This window comes from Heptranchias perlo, chromosome 29 (assembly GCF_035084215.1).
Source record: "Heptranchias perlo isolate sHepPer1 chromosome 29, sHepPer1.hap1, whole genome shotgun sequence".
Taxonomy (NCBI): Eukaryota; Metazoa; Chordata; class Chondrichthyes; order Hexanchiformes; family Hexanchidae; genus Heptranchias; species Heptranchias perlo.
In genome coordinates this window covers 20687956-20706662 of record NC_090353.1, presented here as the reverse complement: position 1 = coordinate 20706662, position 18707 = coordinate 20687956, and the positions used below count along the sequence as shown (strand labels likewise).

Here is an 18707-nt window from a genome sequence, read left to right as displayed (position 1 = left end):
CCCAATTCTCTCTGTTCCTGCACCCCCTTTAAAATTGTACCATTTAGTTTTATTGCCTCTCCTCATTTTTCCTACCAAAATTAATCACTTTGCACTTCTCTGCGTTAAATTTCATCTGACATGTGTCTGCCCATTTCACCAGTCTGTCTATGTCCTCCTAAAGTCTGTTACTATTCTCCTCACTGGTTACTACATTTGCGAGTATTGTGTGATCTGCAAACTTTGCTAATATATATCAAAAAGACCAGCGGTCCCAAAACCGACCCCTGGGAGACACCACTGCAAACTTCCCTCCAATGTGAAAAGCAACCATTCACCACTACTCTCTGCTTTCTGTCCCTTAGCCAATTTCATATCCACGCAGCCACTGCCCCTTTAATTCCACGGGCATCAATTTTGCGAACAAGCCTATTATGTGGTACTTTATCAAACGCCTTTTGAAAGTCCATATACACAACATTAACTGCACTACCCTCATCAACCCTCTCCATTACTTCATCAAAGAACCCAATCAAGTTAGTCAAACACGACTTGCCTTTAACAAATTCGTGCTGGATTTAATTTATAACCCATATTTTTTCCAATTTTGTCCTGGATTATGGGGGGTTAATTTGGTTAACCCCCAAAAACAGGCGTGGGCACCGCATTCCATGATTAACCAGCGCCCGGTTGACCCGTCGCAGATAGGACGAGACATTCATCCTACCAGAGAACAAAACTTGTGCACGCGAAAAATCCAGGCCTTGTCACTACGATTTCATAACATTCGCACTTTCCATCAGCAGGGGGAGCCCGAATTTCTTAAAGGCAGGCTGTCTCTCTGCAGCCTGCCAAAGTCTCTTAAAGGTAGCCGGTACCTGTTATTTGCTAAAAATAACAGTCTGCTGTCTGCATGGAGTCTGAACAGAGATCAGACATCGCACACGTAAAACACAGGTGCAGGTCCTGTCCCTATGTTTACAAACTGATGAGTTATGTTAAAACATCGAATAAAGGTTGCTTACCACTAAATCCCACAACCTCCAATCTGCATGTCAGACCTCACCAATCTGCCAGTCCGAGTTGGTACCAGGCCTGCGAGAGTGCGTGCACCAAAGTTCTCTGCTGATGTACAAGAGGCCTTGGTGCAAAAGGTGGACTGAAGGAGGGGCATCCTATATCCGCAGGCAGGGTGGGGAGGGAGGCCAAGAGGCCCTCCTGACATATGCTCAAAAGGCAGTGGGAGGCATAGGAGATGCAGTCAATGCCAGGCGCATGGCACCACAAACATGGATGCAGTGCAGGAAGAAGTTCAATGCTTTGACATGAATGGACAAGGTGTGTGAGGTCAACTGTAAAGTGACATCACCTACCAACTGCACCACTAGCCACATCCACTGTTCCGCGGACTACACCCACATTACCCACCTATCAACAAACCCTTTCAATCAGTACTCAACTCTTGCAATCAGATGCTTCCTCTCACCCTTACACATTACCACTGTTGCAGGCCGCACACCCACAACTCACAGGCCACACACGCTGGCAGCCATTCAACCATGATAGGCACATCACCCAGACGCATATTCCGCTTTCTTGCAGGAGAAGGTGGAGCATAACAGGAGGCAGTTAGTGGCAGTGGCATTTAAAGAGATTACTACCGTTGAGTCCTGCTCTTTAGCTTCCACCCGAGCTCCTGAAATTCCGTCTGTCGGACCTCAATCCTTTCCTATCTATGTCATTGGTTCCCACATGGACCACAACTTCTGGCTGTTCCCCTTCCCCCCACAAAATGTTCTGCATCCATTCAGTGGTGTCCTTTACCCTGGCACCAGGGAGGCAACACACCATGCGAGACTCACGTAGGCGGGAGCAGAAATGCCTGTCTATCCCCCTGACTATCAAATCCCCTATGGCAACTATATTTCTACACTTCGCCCCCCTGTGCAGTCATTTGCCCCATGGTGCTGTGGATGTGCTCTGGACTGCACTCCCGCAAGGTGTCATTGCCCTTACTGGTATTCAGTACTGAAAACCAGTTTGAGAGTGCCACACTCCCAGAGAATTCCTGCACTGCCTGCCTATTCCCACCCTACCGATGGCCGCCCACATACTCCTCCTGAACTCTCTGTGGCTGTGGGTTGACCACCTCCTGGAACACGTGATCCAAGAAACTCTCATTCACCCATATGCCCATAGTGCCTCCAGCCGCTCCTAAAGCTCAGAAACCCTGAGCTTGAGCTCGGGCAGCTGGAGGTACTTCCTGCATGCATGGTTATCCAGGACACATGATGCATCCTGGAGTTCCCACATGGCACAGGAATTACAGGCAACGGGTCTCAGCTGTTCCATTATTTTTCTTAAAAGTCTATCTGCTTATGTTATACATATATATGTCTCTTATGTTATTTATGATTGTTTTAGTTTAGTATCCCGTTAACTCCTATTTATTAATTATTTATTATTTATGTACACCAGATTTTTATTTAATGCAATTCGGATCCCTTTATTGTTGGTATCCTCTACTTAGTTAATTTTAATTTTATCTCCTTAGATCAAATTAATCACTCTGATTATTTATTTATATATTTACTGTTGCCCCTTGGTTTAAATTACTTAGCTTCTCCTTCCCCTCTGCACCAAATTCCCATCTTCACTTTGTTTAGCAACTCACTCTGTTTAGCGATTCACTCAGCTCTGTGCTTTTGCAGAAACCCCTCTAATATATACCTTTCAGAAGCACGCTAGTTACAATTGGTCAGTCAACGTCCAGCCACAATAATTAACACCTAGTCAGGGACCCACTTACCACTGCTTGACTGTTAACTGCCACTGACTTGCAGTTTTTTAAAGTTCGAAAACTAAGTTAAATTTCAGTTTGATAAAAACACACTTTCACTACTGCTCACCCACTACTTACCAGTAAATCCCCGCTCTCACCAAATTCCCAACTTCACTCTGTTTAGCAACTCACTCTGTTTAGCGATTCACCCAGCTCTGTGATCAGCTCTCCCTGATCTTAATACTCTACCTGATCTTTTCATTCCTTCATTTTTTAAAATAAAATTTGTAGAAAAATTCCTATCAGGCTACATCGAAAAAAAATATTTTTATAGCTGTCATGAATTACAAAAGACAATTGCATGTTTCCTTACTGTCACCATTCCCACAGTTTATACTAATTCCCTGTCCATTACTGTTTTCATATTCCCTTTCACCCTGAACTTTCCATTTCATACTTTGTTCATTGAACTGTCGTTTAATGATTTTTCCGATACCATTCAGGATTCTACCGTCAGCTGTTGTATTGTGGAGAATATTTAATTGTTTTGTCATTCAATACATAGCACATTCTGACTGGTAGGGATATGTTCCCCTGCAGTCTCATGCTTTAATTGAACTCAATTTATATGTCAGTACCCTCTCAAAGAGTTTAAACAAAAAAAAATGATGGCAGGCTGCCCTAACCTCCATAACTTGTGAAAACAGTGTTTATCTATATTGGGGTAATTAAAATCCCTGCCAAGGCAAATCACTATGTGTTTAAATCAAATGTGACATTCGTCCATTGAAATACCTTCTTTGAGTTTTATAGCTGTTGTGAGATTCAAATAGTTCTTTTTCCAAACACTTTGTCACAATAAAGTGTCATTGGTCCAAATGGCTGTGTGCTGTATACTTCAGGTAACTGTGAATAACCTAGGTTTCATTTTCCGCAAGAATGTTGCTGGCAGATGAAATGAATTCTCTGTAGAGAGTTACTGCCAAAAGGACAGACTGGTACAGAGTGAATCAATGGAAATACTAAATCATCTCCCAATTTGTGGTTTTGATTAATGGCTGGCTCCACCACGACAACTTTCATTTTTCAAATAGACCTCTCTCCATTGAACAAAGTTGGAATTTTTAACACGACAAAATGACTGCACTCACTGCCACCCACAGGCAGCCTTTCCATTCTCTCCTTTTGCCTAACAGTAGTTAGAAATAAATGACCACCACATCACCGGAACATTGTCAGGTAGCCATTTACACATGCCAGTCTGCCAGCTGTTGTAGCAATAGGAATCTGCACACAGGTAACTCATTACTCTCTGCCCAGAGTAAAATCCAGGTCATCATCACTAAATTCAAGATGAGTTGGATTATGATGTTGCTCCATGTATGATTCTCATTAGCAAAATCAAGGTGACATTATTGTAGGACAACATGGAAGTCACTATAGCGAAGATGCTATAAACAAAGTATCCGTATACATCTCCAGTGTTGTTGAGATCGCTGGATCTCAACGATCTCAACAACACTGGAGATGTATACGGATACCGTATACCATGATGTGGGATATGGGAAGAGACCCTGTAACTTATGTTTTCTGATGTTCTGAAGTTTTTTTTTCTGCACTTTAGTCTTTTGAAGTGACAGTATTCACTGAAGGGAACAGGTAGTCATTATCAGCTTCCGACAGCTTCTTTCCTTTGCTGAACCTCTACTTTCTGTTACAATAAAACTTGGTGTAATTTCAGCTTGTAATCAATAACCAGAAAACCAGGCCAGCTTTATAGATAGGGCAAGAGATCTATTCTTTATCCACCTTATCTATTTGCTGCTATTGCTACATCCACATATTTAAGGACGTGCTTCACCAGAATAGCTATTTCTTTCTTTGAGAAATTAGTCTCAAGTACTTTTATGAAGTCATTTATAGATTGTGTACTTGCATCAATACACATTTCAGAGTGACATTTATGATCAGCTTCCCACAAGGTAACAATTTTCATATTTTCCTCTCGAAACTTTGAACGTGTATCATATCCAGGTTTCACAAGTGTGTAGCAATATGTATATGAGTGCAATCATGCCTGCATCAGTGAAGCAAAGGATATACAAGATTGCAAGGTCCTATGATGGGAGTTCCCAGCTAACCGAGGACTAGGGAAACAGGACAAGAAATAATCTCTAACATAACAAAACTAAGTGATAAATGAAAGAAAGTCAGAGGAGGTATTCTTACCATTTCTAACCCACTAAACTGGATGCATTTCACATGCTGCAGAATGAATTTCTGCTTCATTTAAGGATCAACAATGTTTCCACCTGAAAGATTTATAAAAAGTGGACTAAAATCTTGCTGAAAAAAATAAACTTACAGAGCTACAACCACCTAAGAAAACACCCAATTTTTAATTGCTAAAGATTTCATCACCCTTGAAATGGGGCCAATAGTGGAAGATGGCATCAGGGGACATTTAACAATTTAGCACAAGGACCTGAGAAAGCATGAAACAAAAAAATGTAATTTTGATATTAAGCCAATTCTTTGCCCAGAACATGATCAATCTGCTTTGTCATGAACTCTACATAACTCTTTCCTCTTCGGAAGAAATCTCCATTAAGTTTCTCTCTGCTCTCCACCAGCCGCCAGAGGTAAATACCTGTGTAAAAAATATCCTGTATCATTCATCGTGACTAATTCCCTAGCATTACATTACCACAGTCATTTGCAATTCAAACTGACTATTGAAAATAGAAGCTATCAAATTATCACCTGAAAGGTTATTGTTAGTCAGCTTCGTGCCATTTTTATCTTTCCTCCCTCAAAATTCTTAACAAAAAATAAAATGCTTTGTTTTTTCCTCTGAAATTAATGACAGGGAAGCATGGCTTTGAATCTTCAGTGAATGGCATTTTCACAATTTCTTTCGTTAGAATGCCAATACTGGCCCCCTCGTTATTACACCCTTCTCTTACCAGGTTGCAGGAAGTATTCATAGAATCATACAGCACAGAAGGAGACCATTCAACCCATCTTGTCTGTGCTGGTTCTTTGAAAGAACCATCCAATTAGTCCCTCTCCCCTGCTCTTTCCCCATGGCAAAATTTTCCTTTTTAAATATATATCGAATTCCCTTTTGAAAGTTACTATTGAACTTTCACTACCACCCTTTCAGGCAATGTATTCCACATCATAGAAATTGATTCTAAACTGAGAGGTTAAAACTATCAGGAAAGACTGAACAGGCTGGGGCTCTTTTCTCTAGAAAAGAGAAGGCTGAGGGATGACCTAATAGAGAACTTTAAAATTATGAAGGGGTTTGATAGGGTAGACGTAGAGAAGATGTTTCCACTTGTGGGGAATCCATACCTAGTTGTCATAAATATAAGATAGTCACTAGTAAATTCATTAAGGAATTCAGGAGGAACCTCTTTACCCAGAGAGTTGTTAGAATGTGGAACTTGCTACCACATGGAGTAGTTGAGTTGAATCGCATAGATGCATTTAAGGGGATGCTAGATAAATACATGAGGGAGAAAGGAATAGAAGGATATACTGATAGGAGTCAATGAAGTAGGGTGAGAGGAGGCTCGTATGGAGCGTAAACACTGGCATAGACCAGTTGGGCCAAATGGCCTGTTCATGTGCTCTAAATTGTAACGTAATACGTAATGCAATTCTATTTTTTTTGCAGTTTTCCTGTGCCTTCCAGGGTTTTCCATCCATTAATTTTAATAGATGAAAATGCTGTGGGACCTGCTGACCTCCAGGCCCATATGCATCTCTGTAGTAATCTTTAAATATAAATCGGTGGGATCGTGGGGTCCAGTGGGTGATACCTGTTGACAGCAATTTCAGATTGAAATGAACTTTTTCTGTTCATGGAGGTGAGTGAGGGGTATCAGTGCTCCAAAATGGAACACATTCCCCTACACACTGTGTCAATATTAAGCATCCCTAGTCCCAGAGGTGAACAGCCAGTGTCTAACTCATTGTCACACCCAGTTCCTCTTAAAATGAATTTTCAATAATCAATCGGACCCCACACAGGTATTTTGCTTTTTAACAAAATATTTTGTTCCACTATTTTTAAAAATTCTAAATGCGTATTTCAAATATAGTTTGTGGTTTAGATAAATTGTAATTTAACATATTCTTCTAGCTATAATATGGCTGTACTCTGGTCATCAAAAACTGGGTGGCCCATGGGCAAGTTACTGGTGTCAGCAATATTCCCCAGTCAGACACAGACAGAACCTGACTAAAACAGTGACAGGCGGTTGAGCTCGCCCACCATTTTAATTAAATGCTAATTAAAGAGTTTCCCTCAACTTTTGGTTGTCAGCCAAAACGTATTTGCCACAGCAGCCACGTAGAACATACTGCACAATGTGATTATGGGTAATCTGGGCTGTAAACATGGCCTAACATGTAATCTAGGCTAAAAGTAAATCACTTGACAGGAATCTAAAACTAAAAGTTAACAGGAAGGAAAACATTTAGTGTGTTGAAAAATGGTTCTGATTTTGATGTTTTTCTGCTTGCTATTTACTTCATTTTTATATTCATTGACATGAATTTTATTTAAGAAGAAATGGGTTATGCGGGGCATTTTTAAATGATTAACTTCATTGAAGGTTTTGCTTTGCTTTTTTTTTGTAATGCTTTAATAAAAGCTTTATTACACTAAGCTAGTAAAAGCAGTAGATAATATTTTATACATCTGATGTTCTGAATTTATTATTCACGATTATAAATACTTCCCAAGTCTTTGAAATAATCATTATCCCTGTAGTTTGTAATATACTTCGTTCTAGAGTAATTTTGAAATAACACATAATTGTTTCCAGAATCTTGAAAGGATTAACAAAGGCACTGTCTGTCCACATTGATATTACACATCCTATGATTCACTGCATGAATGACTAGACCCTGGTCTCTGAAAATTCACGATTCTGCCAATGTTAACCAAAAGCAAAGTGCAAATGATTTGATAGAAATGTGTCCAGGTTGTGGTTATTTTTAGAAATCAATGTATTATATTCTGAAAGTTACAAACTTCTACTTGTACAGTAGTTATTGCATACTCTGTGGTATTATGTAGAGAAAAAGGTTAGGGAATCCGTTCAGATGCACAGATATGAGAAAAGGGCAAATTGTTAAGAACACTTCATAAACATTCACTACTTAGTACTTATTGAATATGTCTCAAAATGTCTTAAAATGCAGACAAGATGTCAACGAGAATGAAATTGCTTGGTGTATTAAAGAAATCATTACTTTCTTAGTGACATCCAAAAAAATTACTCTGTGCAAAGTAGGTGTTACAAATTCACAGGTCTACAGTAGATATTCTCTTGGGTCAGCATCATTGGTTATTACTGTAAGTGGACCTCATGTCCCTATAATCTGGAGAGCACCTTTACTGCCCAAACAGTTAAACAGTAGCATGACTTGGAGATCATAACAATATGACCCCTTATTGTGCGTACTGGATATTGTGATCTCACGTCCATCACCATGTGTGTCCTCCTATTCGGAAGATGGACTGAAAAGCAGTTTAGTGAGATAGAGCCAATTGTCAATTAACAAAATGGTTTATTTTAACTAAATTATATGAATGAACAGTGAGATTCAATGAAATCTCCATCTCACCTTGTATCATAAAACAATAAAGCGTGTTCTTGCCCCTGTTATGCGCTAGACTCACTCACAAGTTAGCAGCCCCTAAGCTATCCCTTTGCCTTATAGGCTATATGTGTTCATATCTCAGCTTGAAGTCTCTCAGCCTTCTTCTCGTTGTCTAAAAAGTGAGACCGCTCTGCCTCTAACTGTTCCAGGCTCAAACTCCTTGAGACTGACTTCTTCAAAGACAGATAGAGAGCCAAAGATTTCTGACCCATATCTCAGTTCTACGTGTTGAGGATTGGCCTTCCAAGCTGCCAGTCAAAGTTACCAACTTGAATGAAAAATTTCCTCTTTCATATGGGAGCCTGAGGCACCTGAGTGTATGGTTACCTAAGCTCTCTGCTGGGTGAACGGAACGAAAACCATTCTTGCACTTAAGGGTGCGAACTGCTATAGGTTGTGCTCAATGATTCCACATTGTCTCAAAACAAATACAATTTTGTTCGCTGTTTCATCTGGTATTCCACCTAATTGCCCGAATCAAGATTCTAGATGTCTTAATGTATTTTGAGGATGTCCCATAGTGTTTCACAGCCAACTAATTACTTTTGAAGTACAGTCACTGTTGTTATGTAGGAAGATTGTGCTCATCAAATCCTTACGCTAATTTGTGTCAAGCTCTTTTCTCAAGCAAACAGCTCTGAATGTTCTAACCTCTAAAACCAAACTATTCAAAACCAGCATTCAGCTTTGTAAACATCAACTGTACGTAACCACACTGTAATTATGTGATCTTATCAGCAAGTTTCTGAAGACGAACAGTTTAGTTATCAACTGAAATGTCAAAGTTAAATATATGTTGACATTTCAACATAGCTGAAGATATTAGAATTTGTAGAATGGTGAGGGTTGGGGAGGTCAGGCTTAATTAGTAACAAAAAAACATACCACACAACTCTCATTTCCAACAGGTGTTACGAGAGTGCTGCAAGAGTTGTGCAGTAAAGGCAACAGCATCCAGGACATGGTGAAAAACAGTCCATATGCTGACATTAAACATTTGGCAACTGTCATGTCACAGCCAGATATAGATTTAACACAGGGCAAACAAGGAATAAAGTTCCCTTCAACAACAACAACAATAACTTGCATTTATATAGCGCCTTTAACGTAGTAAAATGTCCCAAGGTGCTTCACGGGAGTGTTATCAAACAAAATTTGACACTGAGCCACATAAGGAGATATTAGGCAGGTGACCAAAAGTTTGGTCAAAGAGGTAGGTTTTAAGGAGTGTCCAAATAGCATATTATACTCCCAGGCCCAGAAAAACATCCTGATATTGTACCATCATTATTTTTTCAATTTCCTGCACAGCATCTGAGTGAGATTGCCAAATGAATGGCAACTTGTTGCATATTTGTGCTGTGTTATCACATTCACCAGGATCTTCATTTTAGCTGGATGACTCTTACTGCTGGCAGAGAAGGAAGACCTTCTTCCTATAAGTCATGGCATGGATTTAACCCAGCTTCCAGATCTGAAAGGAAACTATGCTAATCTGCTGTGTCACATATCTAATGTTAAAAATGTTAAAGTTTTGTGAAGCATAATTGATTTTCATTTATATTAACTCATGCAATTACAACCTACTCCCCAATTCAAATTCAGTTAATTCAAATTATCTGATAATTCAAATCTACCTTAAGCACTAAATTCCCACTTTGCGGCGTTATTTACACTTCTTCATTCAAAATCATGGATAATTCCATTTTTTTCAGCACATAAATGATTTTGAATCATCAGGAGGAGACTGTGGCCAACAAATCTGAGATAAAAGCATTCCAGAAAATTTAGCTTACAAAATAACAAGTGATCAAGATCTGTAACATGTTAATGCTGTTTTGGATTGACAAAGCTCTGTTTTAACAGCTGTTTTGCCCTCACTAAAAATTGTGAGCTTTAACAGACAGGAGGTTATGGAAGTCTGTAAGTGGACCTCATTGGTTGCTAATATCATTTGAACATTTGAAATGATTATTATCAGAATAAAGAGCTTCAGACCAATGGGTTGAAAGTGTATCATCTAAACTGATCTAAAAACACCTGCATTGAAACCTACATCAGACTGAATTTACACAGACGTGAATGTGGGAGGTTGGTTTCAACAACTGTCTCAAACACTTATCAGCTACTCTGGAGCCCCACATTGTAATCTAGTTTTGGGAAGATAGGTAAAAGCCCCGATTTTAACTTAACCCACTGAACGGTGCGGGCTCACATGAAATGCTTGTTTTACACCCCGTTCTATTTTAGTCTCCACTGAAGTCAATGGAGAGTAAAATCAGGCAGGGTGTAGAATGGGCGTTCGATCCAAACGCACCCTATTCCCGCCGGGCGGGTTAGGTTAAAATCGGGATTATTGGCTTCATTTGAAATTAAGGTGTTGATTTACATTTGATTCAAACACTTTTTTTTAAAACAAGAGGTGATCTGGAATCCAGCCAAATTTAAAGTGTAGCATCCATATTATTGGATGCACCATGATTTGAATTAATTTCTATCATGCTTGACATGCAATTCTGTCTGGAGTTGGCACTTTAAAACTGCAATGTTACAGACATGCTTGGCACAAATACCAACCAAGATTGAGATCCACAAGAAGGTCTAAACAGAACATGTCACTATTTTCAGTATTGTATAAGCTTATATTCCTTAGCCAGAAAGCCAATTTCCAATATTTCCACCACGAAGCACATGAAATAATGCCAAACGGATTAGATTAAAGGCAACTATGTACAGATTATAACTTCTCAATGCAGGCAGCACTTAAAACCAGTCAATTGAAACAATCTTCACACCAACTTTCCATTGTTGAGTACAGTTGAATAACAAATACAAAATAATAACACCGTACAGTTCTATAGCCACTCCTCATGAAGACAACAACATCTCAGAGTGTGTCATGGGGCAGAGAAGAGAAAATGTGGGAAAACTAAAGGTTAGTGTGGAGAATGAAAACACCATCAAAGAGAAGGGTTTTAAGGAGGCCTTTGAAAGCAGGGAGGGGAAATGCTGAGGGGTAGAGATTTAGGGAGTGAATTCCAGAGGGGCATCGGCATAGTGGTAGAAAGAACAGCCACCAATGGCGGAATGGAGAGAGCAGTTAACATGGAGTATTCCAGTGTTGGAGCAGCAGAGGGTATGTGCAGGAACATATGGCTGGTGAAGATCAGAGATAGAATCTGTGGAAAGCTTTGAAAACAAGGACAAGGATCTTTTAACAAATCCTTTCAGGTACAGAAAGGCAATGGAACTTGGCAAAGAAAGAGTGCTGAAAATGCTGGACATTGTGCGGAAGTAGATTCAGGCTGTGGTGCTTTGGATCAGTTGTAGTTTGTGGATGGTCGAGGTGGACAGGCCAACAAGGAGAGCATTGGAAAAGTCAAGTCTCGAGGCAATAAAGATATGAATTAGGGTCAGCAGCGGTGAGGACAAGTATGTGCAGAGGTAGGTAATATTTGGAAGTGGTTTTCATAGTGAATTGAAAATAGGGAAGGTTGAGCAGGGTGCCAAGACTTAGTACATCTTTATGGTGGCAACCAGGATGTTGAAGGAGTCCAAGCCAGAGGAGAGAGCTGAATGGGATGACCTTGTTTTTTTTTTAAAGAGGTCTGGATGACAAGGTCAAGATTTCCAAGTCATGTTGTTTTTGATTGAATACAAATTCCACTTTAGTAATTGTACTATATTATTGATTGTACCATATTATTGATTGCTTTGGACTAATATAGGCTCATCTTCATATTCACTGTTGTCGTAAGATTATGGAGTTTTAGATATGATTTGTTTTCTTCCCCTCTTCAATCTGCTTCCAGAACAAGGAGGGGAAGGCAGACAACTTGATTCCAGGCCTCTGCCGATGTGGTCTTTGAGAAAGCTGCCGGGAAATTCATGGAAGTCTTCTGATGTTTCCCTCCCTGTGGCGAAGCACGATGCCTTCACCCAGTGTCCTCCACTGATTGCATGATAAAGTCAAGAAAATATTATATGGGAATTTGCCAGGCAGAAACTGAGCTCCTGCTACTCTTTGGCACAGGATGTTCATACCCAGGTATGTTGGGCCACCACATTAAAAGACTATTGGGTTTTACCATTCGGAAATTAACTAGTTCAATAAATGGGAACTCCCATTGCCATAAGATTTCTAAACTGCAATGACCATCATAGTTCTTTTACTCTATGCTTACCAACACTTGAGATTGATTTTAAGAGGAATCACATATCAATATCGGTGTCACTTTGTCTCTGTAGTTAATTACAAAAAGTTCCCTGACTGTTCCCTCTGATCTAGAAATGTTTGTATGATTGACAGCTGTAGGCTGGAAACTAAAAATGGCCGATGAATACAAACCATGTGTTTTGAAGTTTTGCAGTCTTTTCTAGTTTGTTACTAACCAAACTTAATAATAAATGTTGCAAATCAAAAATTACATGCCATGTGCAAATAATCTATAAATGTGGTGTTTGTTCAGTAGATACTAAAGAAAACAGAGCCCCAATTTCCCTCTGAGTCATAATCACTGCTGGAAGTTCAGTGCACAGAACTTCTGCTTGACCGACGGCCCTGCTGCTGACCCCACTGACCTTTCCAGTCAGCTTCATTTCAGTATTGTGGGTAAGCTCCTGGTGCAGTCAGTGCCTCTGAATGGGAGCTTGCCCACGCATGGAAAATCGCCTTCTGGTGCAGAAGATAAACGGTTCTAAAGTTTTCAGAGGTCACAGTGGAAGTGCTGCCGACCCAAATAAGGCCGAGGTGGGAGGCTCTGAGTGGCGAAGGTCCTGAAAAGATAGTGCCCACCATAGAAGGAGGTGGCTTGGGCAGTCAGTGCCAACTGCACAAACTCCCCCTGCGTGGACCTTAAAATTACATCGCTGCGCCGATGACATCATTGGGTCGCAACTTTTGAAACTTAAGTAGGCCCCAGCCTGCTTTTAGCTGGAGCCTTGTTCAGGGCCTGAATCTCCGCCTTACATATTATGGTGGCTTGGAACACGGCGGGACCTAGATTTTTTAAGATTTTAACCCCCTGCCTGCCCGTCGGGGGTCAGTTAAAATCGAGGTCATGAACTCTACTGCTCAGCAATTTACTCTAACGTGTCTTCTTCTCCTCCTCTAAATATGACACAGCAAGAAGAAACAGAGAAAAATATCTCGTAGATAAGTCAGGACTTCTTCCAATTAAACATCGGAAATACCGATGCATTCATTTATGGCTTCATCCATATGCTCCACTCCCTTACCATTGACCCCATCCCCTTCCCTTACTGTTCGTTCTGGATGAACCAAACTATGTGCAACCCAGCATCATTTTTGACACCAATTAAACTTCAAATCCCATATCTTATCTATTATCAAGACCACTTAATTCCGCTTTCGCAACACTATCTACCTGTACCTCACCCCACCTCTGTGGAAACCCTTATCCGCACTTCTATTACCTTCAGGCTTCATTTCTCCAATGCCTTCCTTGCTGGCACTGTGACAGCCACCCTCCATGAACTCCAAGTTGTTCAGAACTCAGCTGCCTGCATCCAGCACAAAGTCCCATCATCCCCATCCTCGCCGTTCTACACTGGTTCGCTGTCCCCCAGAGCATTGCATTAAAAATTCTCATCCTCATTTAGAAATCCCTCCACAGCAACCTCCACCAGCCTTAAGTGCCCTCCCGAAACCTCTGGTCCTCTGACTGTGGCTTACTTTTCTTCCACTCTACTACTGGTAGCAGTGCCTTCAAATGTTTTGACTCCACTTTCTGGAACTCCTTCCCTAGATCCCTCCACCACTCTACTTCTCTCCATGTCTTTAAAAACCACCTTAAAACCCAACTCTTCGGCCAAGGCTTCGACCGCCAATAGAAGCTTAGTGTCCATTCCTTTCTTGCTCTGTAAAAGGTCTAGGAGCATTTTATCTATGTTAAAGGTGCTATTTGAATGCAAGTTGCTGTATGTTCTATATTAATCATATATTGTACAAATTGTACCATTTGTTACATCAAAGCCTCCATACATATTGCCTGTGCACCAGTGCTTCATAATTTACATAATGAAAACACAATGTCCAAATGAAAAAATGCTAATTATGATTCATTTCCTGTCTTCACAGAGCATGAAGAAGGCTGTAGTCTTCCTGATGTAACCAAATAGGAATACTAACCACAGCACCAAGTATCAAAAGACAAAAGAATTAATCATCAGCTGAGATACATATACTTTGCATGTGGCAATGTGGAGGAGGCATCATATGGTTAGGATGTTAGAACGCATATACCATGTTGAGCAGGCATTTGTCTCCACACCCATGACACCACAGGGCATGGACCGACAATTATCTGTACTGCAGTGTGCCGTTGAGCAGGAAGCAACGCTTGTGGCAACTGCAGTGGTGACAAAAGCTACATAATAGGACTATTTCTCACAGCTGATAACATTGCTACTGTGGGTACTTTGGGGTCCAAACTCCAAGAAAAAGTTAAGGCTGGCTCTGATGTGCTTAGGCAATGCTTATAGACAACCAATCAGTGAGGGATTTCTTGAGGCCCAGTGTTCTACACTCTGACAAATTTGTGAGCAGATGGCCTTGAATCATGGTATGAATGAAGCAGCTCAGTGACAGCGATACCTGTAGCAGCTCTGGCCCATTTTGTAGCACTGTAAAGTGGCTGCAGGCACCGCCTCTCAAATAAATGAGTCTACAACACAAAGCATTCCTATCATTGCTCATTCTAATGTGCACGGGGAGTTAAAATGGCTCGGGCTTCATGCTGGTGCCATCATGGACACTTCCCACTTACCAATCCTTCACACCGCACTCCCGCCCTGAGTTAAAATCGGTACTTAAGTATTTTAATAGTATACTAATAATGTGGATAAAACAGGTCCAGTCAGTCAAAGGCTTATTCTTGTACTTCACTGCTAGATCTAAAGTCTTTCACTTGTTGTCGACAAATAAATGGAACCTACCTAGGCCTCGTGAATGTAGACAGGTAGTTTCTTTTCAAACCTCGTAAAAACATTTTGCACCAGATATTACAGTCTTTGTTTATAAAGGAAATGAGCCAGTAATTTCTTTACATCAGAGGCTCCTTTCCTTTAATAGTTTCTGTTTTGTGGTTGCATAATTGTATACTTTCAGTAAAGCTGGGGACACCAAGGCAGCAAACTTCTTATAAAACTCTCTGGAGTATCCATTCAATTCCAGGGACTTTGAAGCATGGATGGATTGTCAAGCCCTCTTTTCAAAGGAGAGATCAAATCAGTCTTTTTGTTCATCCATAAACATATTTTATAAAAAGAAAAACAGATTTAGATTTCACATCTTAAAAACATTTTAATAGAGATCAGAGAGAGAGAGGAGATTAGAAAGTGCAAGATTAGAAAGAGTATGTGATTGGAAACAGAGACAGAGATAAGTCAAACAATGGCAGTACACTGCGGATTGGATCTGATAAATTGGGTTTTTGCCTCATCGTGAAGATAGGATAAAAAAATCAATTACATTAATCATTGTGTTTCAACCCAGCAGCAACTCTGCAAAAAGTACAATGCACCAAAGGTGTACGTTTCTGAATTTTAATAAATATGATATGTACCTATCATGTAAGACAGCCAAAAGAAAACAAAATATCCCAGAGGGCAGGAGTTTCTCATGGGCAAAGTGTGGCCATTTAGTCCTCAAAACTCAGGCAAGTCAGGCCTATTTGCCCTTATGGCTTGTCCTGTTTGCATTTCATGGGGCTGAAGATTTGGAAAGAACTGTTCTCAGCATTGTTGCCTCGAAGTTGATAAATCCTAATGCAGAAGACCAAGATCTGTTAGCTTCAGTTATAAATTAAAAACAAATGATTGGGAACATGGATATAAACTTTATAAGGCCGATGTTCCTGGCCTTTTCTTGCCTATACACTGGATAGGCAGAGCAGACCCAAAGTACACACTGTCTATCCAGGCCTCGGAGTGCCCAGATTTGGTGGGCCTGATCGCTAACATGGCTAGGCCACACTGTGGTGCAGGACTGCCCACTGGCAGTGAGAATCCCTACGTGGTCAGTTTTTGGTAAAATATTAAAATGCCTACGTGGCAAAGAAGCAGAATGCAAAATGGTTAGAAAGGGTTAATTAGTTAGTAACTGAGATTGGTACAGGTGGCCTGGCCTCCTGCTGGGCCATATGTTTGCGTAGTCAGCAGGTTTGCATTGTCTCATCAATGTAGATTCTTTGATGTGATTCAAGGACTGGTCTGAATGTCTCCATGTTTATGGCAGATCAATATAGGTAACGAGCTTAGCCAAAGTTGAAAGACATTCCAGGTTGGGAGATAAGGAACAGAAGGAACAGGGAAGAACATTCCAAGTTGGAAGGTGAGGAAGTATCCCCTTTGATGTCTAACAGCAACATGGTCAGCACATGGACGATCTATGATTGGCCGGCAATAATGTAACCTCGCATGGCAACCTGTGCCCGGCTTATGATTGGTGTTGACTCTTGTGTTAATGATGTTCCAACCCCTATCGATCTGTATAAAGGTATGAGTTTTTGTCTTTGTCTTTGTCTCCTTATTCTGTTAGAATCGTTCGGATTCTCTCAGGAATCTGAATTGAAGCTACAGACTAAGACCTGCTATTAAAGTTGTGATGAACTTTAAAATGTATTCGACTTCAGTTTTTACTGAACCAGACTGAGGGGAAAGAATCCGGATCGTCAGCAGGGCCCTGCACTGAGATACAGGAGCACAGGCCTGGGTTGCCTGTGGCTGTGGGACTGGCCACCAGGCTTGGAGCTTTCTGCTTGCTGTTGGAGAACATAGGGTTCCTGTAACAAATAAGGCTACTCACCTTTTTGGGTATTCTGCCCCTTGCCACCTGCACCTCCCCCCTCCACCCCATAGACTCTCTGATCTAAAGGTGGTCCAGGCACGAGTCCCCTACTTTCAGGCACCCTTCTAAGGCAATCACATTAAAGTGGGACGGGAGGCTGGGAACACTGACTCCACATTTCTAAGACAGCAATTGGTCTGCGCCTATTGCAGACGCAAGTGTTGCTGTTGAATTGGGGTGGGGGTGGGGTTCTCTGCTTTGTTGCTTTGGATGAAAGTGCTTGAAATCCCAGAACAATGTAAATGGGGCAAAGAACTGGCATCACGAGTCCCTTACCCCTTTTTCCTGACTTTTGCATCTGGAAAGTATGCATTCCCCAGGCAATAACGCCAGGAAAATCAGCCCCTTTATGTTGCCCCAAAGGCTCCATGCAGCCCATGAAGACAAAAGGCTTGAACACCCCTGCTATAAGATATGCTTGCAACAATCTTACAGGCTTAAAACTGATCATGTATTTTCTAAACAAACTATAGAATCTTGTGGACTGAAATTGATATGGTTTAGTACATACAATGTTATATATATTGGTTGTATCCTATGAACTAGTAAAAATCCTGTACAAGATGGTATTCATTAAAAAACACTATAAAAGCATTTTAGGGTTAATCCTATTGAACAAATTGTATTTACTGCTGTTTGGATAACTGACTCGATCTCACTAACATTTCGATCTTGCACTTCCACCACCTCTGGGATTTTTTAATGTAACATTTGTGGAACTCAGGAAGCAGATCCCATCACACAATGTGGGGTCGATTTTGACTTTTGGGCAGCCTACTGGCGGAGTGTGCCAGCGGAGTGTGCATACCCATAGCGAAAATGCGGGCGCAATTTTCAGGCACCAACCTCATTAACATCGGGCTGGCGAGCTTCGGGCCACCAAACGAGTGTGCCAATACAACTCGTCAGATTGAGGCCTCCCAATATCAGGCCATGCAGATTGGGGGGAGGGGGGGTGGGGAGGGTCGTGATCACGGAGGGTGGGGGTTCTGATGTGGCAGTGGCCCAGATAGAATCATGGAATCATAGAATGGTTACAGCATGGAAGGAGGCCATTCGACCCGTCGAGTCTGTGCCGGCTCTCTGCAAGAGCAATCCAGTTAGTCCCACTCCCCCGCCCTATCCCCGTAGCCTTGCAAATTTTTTCCCTTCAAGTACTTATCCAATTCCCTTTTGAAATTCATGATTGAATCTGCATCCATCACCCCCTCAGGCAGTGCAATCCAGGTCACAACCACTTGCTGTGTAAAAAAGTTTTTTCTCATGTCGCCTTTGGTTCTTTTGCCAATTACCTTAAATCTATGTCCTCTGGTTCTTGACCCCCTCCGCCAATGGGAACAGTTTCTCTCTATCTACTCTGTCCAGACCCTTCATGATTTTGAATACCTCTATCAA

General features: G+C 41.1%; 1 long non-coding RNA gene across 2 annotated transcripts in view; it reads left to right on the top strand.

Moving 5' to 3' along the window:
• LOC137299758 (uncharacterized) overlaps nucleotides 1-17906 on the top strand; it is a 106583-nt gene extending 88677 nt beyond the window's left edge. For both annotated transcript variants that reach the window (XR_010957970.1, XR_010957971.1), the window contains exons 4-5: nucleotides 12256-12491; nucleotides 14544-17906. This is a non-coding gene — a long non-coding RNA (uncharacterized lncRNA). The remainder of the gene's footprint in view (nucleotides 1-12255; nucleotides 12492-14543) is intronic.
• Nucleotides 17907-18707: the final 801 nt, after the last annotated feature.